The sequence below is a fragment of the Anser brachyrhynchus genome, assembly GCF_964034855.1.
Source record: "Anser brachyrhynchus genome assembly, chromosome: 1".
Classification (NCBI taxonomy): Eukaryota; Metazoa; Chordata; class Aves; order Anseriformes; family Anatidae; genus Anser; species Anser brachyrhynchus.
The window spans coordinates 22,946,407-22,952,406 of NC_137694.1; the positions used below are offsets into that span (position 1 = coordinate 22,946,407).

The 6,000-nt window shown below is 41.0% G+C and overlaps 1 long non-coding RNA gene across 1 annotated transcript in view; it reads right to left on the minus strand.

Annotated features, from left to right (window-relative positions):
• Positions 1 to 5,620, minus strand: part of LOC308187607 — a 73,524-nt gene extending 67,904 nt beyond the window's left edge. Inside the window, exon 1 of the long non-coding RNA XR_013944820.1 lies at positions 5,546 to 5,620. This is a non-coding gene — a long non-coding RNA (uncharacterized lncRNA). The remainder of the gene's footprint in view (positions 1 to 5,545) is intronic.
• Between the last annotated feature and the right edge of the window lie 380 nt (positions 5,621 to 6,000).

The following is a 6,000-nucleotide window of genomic DNA, read 5'->3' on the forward strand; positions in this document are numbered from 1 at the left end:
TTGTAACTTTCTTTCTTACAGCAAAATTAGATCGAAATAGTTTTTCAAAATAAATTGATGGGTAAAAAAAACCTTATACATCTGTTTTCACTTTTCTCTTGGAATTGGTAAGACTGATCAACTTCTACTGAGGTCAAATTTACAATCCAAACTGTATTTCTTGTCTGGACCATGTCTCACTTTAGCAACCAAATCACATGATTGGGACATCACTGACCTTCTGCCCATCCTCCCACTCATCTTGGCTTGAATCCACCATTCATCCTGGACAAAGACCAGGTGGCAAAGCAGAAGGCAGAGCTCCAGATGTAAAATAGCTTCTGTTTGTGCAAATCTAGACTAATTTGGGCCTCTCTCCTGCTCACAACATGAAAAGAAAAAAAATCTTGTTTCTGTCATGCCATTGTTTGGGTGCCTGTTAATTTCCTTGGGAAAGAAGCCTGGGTTTGGGAAAGCCTAAGAAGAGTCATTCTAACAACAGACACTTCCAGCACTTTTGGAATCATATTTTCACTGACTTGAAGAAGGTGGATGTCGCCTGTAGCACCAGTGCTCTACATTCAGTGGATGTTGGCTGTAGCACCAGTGCTCTACATTCATCACATTTTCCCTTGCTACACCATCCTCACAGAGTCAAGCTACTGAATTGCAGCTAAAATGGACTCCAGGTCTTCCAGTTACCTGCAGCTAGTTCTACCATGCCTCTGTCCCCTCCTGTTGTCATACTCACCTGCTCTTCTCTCACACCCTCAACAAAAATTTCCTAATACTGTTTGTAAAGGCACTATGAAAGCTAGAGGCATACCAAGTGCCCCTTATTAATTCCAGTGCTTGTCAGGAATTAATACAATAAAATTGATAATGTAAATTCAATTTAAGTGAGCCAGGATCAGTGTTTGAGATCAGGTTTTGTTTTCTTGTTTGAGGAAAGATCTGTTAATAAGAGTATAATCTTTTTAAACTGGCTACAAGCTACCAGTTGGTTTATAGCCCATTACACCTGGATTCACAGTTTGCCCATCACAAATAACACACATAAAGTTTCTTTATAAGCAGATTATAATGATAGAGCATTTTTTACGATATTACCATAAAAAAGTGGATTTTACAATCTTGCGTTCACAAGTATATTAAATTAACAATTCCTGTATGTGTGTCAAAAGGGAATGTTTTGCGTATTTCTTCCAAATAAGAATAAATTATGCAAGAATAACCAAGAAACAGATGAATCCATTTTGTGATGCCTACCACTTCATCCATAAAAATAATAAAATAATAATTTACATCATTACAGTTATGTATCTGAAGTTATAACACTGGTGATATTGTACCATCAGTGTGGGAACAGCAAAAAGATAATGTAAACATACACTTGCCATGTAGGGGTTCAGATTTTATAGACAGTTCGATACGATATGTTTGGGACAATATTGATGCTAAAACTGTTCAGGAACTCTTTGATGCATATGGGATTTCTGTGTTGCCACACATTGAAACCTCCCACCTCTGTCTTTCTTTCTGGTGCAGAAGATGCTCTGGAAGCATAACTGAGATCAGTGCCACTATGACAAGAATCCAACATTTGGTTTAGACACCCAAAGACAGACAAGGATTAACAATGCCTGACAGGAACTCCCACTTATATTTACAAAACGAGCTACAACTGCATGAACTGCCAACACCAACTCCCATTTTTTTCCTCTTTCACTGCCATATTCTGTTCATATTTGTGGCTATTTTAGTACATGTGAAAAAAAATTGATTATTAATATTCCATTTCTGTGTTTTCCTACCTCATTGTGGGGATGGCAATTTAAAGATGACAATTTTCTTCTCACATTTTCTATCTTGCTTCCATTTATCTCTATAAGGATACATATATTCAATCTAATTTTGCTACTGCATTTTTTCACTTTTGAATCAATGGTTTATTTTTCCCTCCAAGACGATCAATTTTGTCAAGCACTCTTGTCCCTGAAAAATAATTTGTTCCATTTCAGTTCTGCCTATTTCCTCAGTGCTTTTCCTGTCCCATCTTTCTTGCTTTGTATTTATTTTTCCTCAATATTTTTTTTTCTGCATCATTCATCAGCATCATACCCCACATTAATTAACGCTATCAGTACACTGCTTTTATTCACTATTACTTTCCCATTGGTGCAAACTACACAGTGAAAACATTATCTTGCCTGATTTTGTACTGATACTTGTAACACCATGTGGAATAGCTGTTTCATGAGAACTCTGTCCAGGTAGTGTTAATCATACTTTGCAAGTTTCATCTGTTTGGGGAGAAATTTTGCCAATTTTTCATGAGATTAGAAGTATTTTGGCTGAGTTCTGAGACCATAAGGACCTAGTTCTGTCAGGAATTTGCTTGGTTTTAGATGATAAATTCCCATTCATTCTAGAGCGATTTGAGATCAGAGTCCTTGATGGTAATTCATTCATCTCTGTGTAGTGCTGCCAGTTCATACTCATAACAATTTGTTTCAAAGCACCGACCCAATGAGCTAAATCCATCAATTCAGATCAAGCAAAAAAATAAAAAGTGCATCACGCAGAAGCAGAGGTGTCTCACATGAATGCCACTACATAGAATTGAGTACAACAGGAGAAAACAGTACCACTTTAGATAGCTAATGTGTGGTGTTATGATACTGGCAAGATCAATATCTACTTACAGAATAAAATCACAGAATCATTAGGGTTGGAAAAGACCTTCAAGATCATCTGGTCCAACCATCACCCTACTACCAATGTCACCTAATAAACCGTGTCCCTAAGCACCACGTCCAACCTTCCCTTAAACACCCCCAGAGATGGTGACTCCACCACCTCCCTAGGCAACCCCTTCCAATGCCTGATTACCCTTTCTGATATTTTCTAATTTCCAACCTAAACATTCCCTGGCGCAACTTGAGGTCATTCTCTCTTGTCCTATCACCACTTATCTGTAAGAAGAGGCCGACCCCCATCTCCCAATATCTTCCTTTCAGGTAGTTGTAGATAGCCATAAGGTCTCCCCTGAGCGTCCTCTTCTCCAGAGTAAACAACCCCAGCTCCCTCAGCCGCTCCTCACAGGACTTGTGTTCCAGGCCCTTCACCAGCTACGTTGCCCTTCTCTGGACACATTCCAGGGCCTCAGTGTCCTTCTTGTAGTGAGGGGCCCAAAGCTGAACACAGGACTCGAATTGTGACCTCACCACAGCAGAGTACAGGGTGATGATCACCTCCCTGGTCCTGCTGGCTACACTGTTCCTGATACAAGCCAGGATGCTGTTGGCCTTCTTGGCCACCTGGGCACACTGCTGGCTCATGTTCAGGTGAGCATTGACAAACATCCCCAGGTCCTTTTCTTCTGAACAGCTTTGCAGCCACTCTGCCCCAAGCCTGTAGCACTGCATGGGATTGTTGTGACAAAAGTTCAGGACCCAGTACTTAGCCATATTGAACCTCATCCCATTGGCCTCTGCCCATTGATCCAACCTGTCCAGGTCCCTCTGCAGGGCATTCCTACCCTCCAGCAGATCAACACTTTCCCCCAACTTGATGTCATCAGCAAACTTACTGAGGGTGCACTCAATTCCCTCATCCAAATCATCCATAAAGATATTAAAGAGGATGGGCCCCAACACCAACCCCTGGGGAACACCACTCATGACTGGTCTCCAGCTGTATTTTACTCCATTCACCACTACTCTCTGGGCCCGGCCATCCAGACAGTTTTTAATCCAGCAAAGCATGTACCTGTCCAAGCCGTGGGCTGCCAGCTTCTCCAGGAAAACACTATGGGAGTCCACGTGAAAGGCCTTGCTGAAGTCTAGGTAGACTACGTCAACAGCCTTCCCCTCATCCACCAGGCAGGTTCATTCAATGTAAACTCTTGGTTGTACAGACATTTGAATATATTTTTATTCATAGGTATATGAATAAAGTGGACAGCGTAATGCAAGAACAAATTTAATCATAGAAACATAGAATGGTTGAGGTTGGAAGCAACTTTAGAGATCATCTAATTCCAACCCTCCTGCCTTCGGCATGGACACCTCCCACCAGACCATGTTCCTTAAAGCCCCATCCAGCCTGGCCTTAAACATTTCCAGGGATGGGGCATCCACAACTTCTCTGGGCAACTTGTTCCTGTGCCTCACCACCCTCTGAGTAAAGAATTTCTTCCTTATATCCAATCTAAATCTACCTTCTTTTAGTTTAAAGCCATTACCCCCTGTCCTATCACTACACTTTCTGACAGAGTCCCTTCCCAGCTTTCCTGTAGGTCCCCTTTAGGTACTGGAAGGCCGCTGTAATGTAACTCCACAGCCTTCTCTTCGCCAGGCTGAACAACCCCAACTCCCTCAGCCTGTCTTCACAGGAGAGGTGCTGTAGCCCTGTGGTCATCATCATGGCCCTCCTCTGGACTCGTTTGAATACTTCCATGTCCTTTTTATATTGGGAACCCAGAGCTGAATGCAGTTCTCCAGGTGCCTTAGTAGATTTCAGCTACATGCGAAAGCTGTATATCAAGATCACAGTTTTAAAAGAGATACCAACTGCCAGTCAGCAGAAATCAGTCACACCATGAAGAATATTTAGAGGGTGGTGATGTGGCCCCTGAGACTATATGGGATCTGGTCCCAAACATGAACAAAAATGCTGCTAACTGTCCTTTGTATCTTAATATCAAGATCTATGAATGGATATCCATAATGAATTTGATAACCATATTAATGTATTTACACGGCAAATTCAAGAACTGTGGAAACAACACAATAAAATTAAACCAACCTAAGGAATGTACAGCCATGCATTTTGTGTAGCAATCAATCACTTTTGTGGCTGTTCTTCAAGTGGTAGTGTTCAGGTAAAATTGACTTTTCTCCCTTTCCCTGAGAGCCTGCCAGCATTTTAAATAACTATTTATAAAGTATCTTTGATTGTCTTTTTTTTTTTTTTTTTTCCAGTTTTGAAAGTTTTTTTTGAGCCTAAGTTGGTGTGGGACACCAAGTAACTCAGACGTCAGCTAAACTAAAGAAGACTGAGTCATAACACAACACAATGTAAGAAAACACAAGAGCCTTAAAAAGAAACAGGAGGAAATAAATAAATAAAACTGATATACAGGAGGACTCTCATACTGCAAATACATACACCTGATTAATTTCATGCTTACCTATTGCAGTTACAAGTGACTTTTTAATCAATAACAATTCAAAAGCACAATATTTATAAGACAGGCGATTTTGGAGTAAGACCTTTCAATAATATGGACATTTAGGGGATAATAAACAAAAACTTTTCATAATACCAACTGAAAATATGGAACTATCTCTCACAAACTTGTTATTAAAATTTTTCATTGGGTATAACTTTTCTACAAAACTCTCAGGAAACAGATTCTTTGGAAAACTTAAAATAACATACTGTAATATTTTACTTCTATACCTAATAGGATGTTTAAGTTCTTATACTAGCAAGTTACCTTTCTGTTGCAGTAAGGAGGAAAGGAGCTAGTATTAAAGGAACACCTGACAGTGACGCTTACCTTTAATGGAACTGTAAAAGGAGTTCCTTGCATGTGTGGAAGCGTGAATGAATGATCAGGTCTTAGGTAGCAGAGCACTTATCTTTCTGCCTGTTTATGTACACATTGCTGTTGATCTTGGTAGTGAGACCAACAGTTGATTGCTCCTGTCTGCACCTTCCCCTACTTACACAGACCTTTTGGCTGTCCCTGTGGTTGCTGGCCAGGAAAAGCGTGCATGCTGCACACCAGGTTGTGTGGTGAGCTGGGTCTGCCCTGGCAGAACAAACATTCCAGCTGAGATCCACTGAGCTGGGAATCATTCCCTTCTCAGGTGCCCCAAGTATCTGTTCTAAGAGCCTAATAGCTGCAGCTGGGACTTGCTGGGACCCAGAGCAAGACAGAGTCTGCCACATAGCCTCTACAGGAGGTACCAGCACTTGGAAAGCAGACTGGGCAGTAGGACCCCACTAACT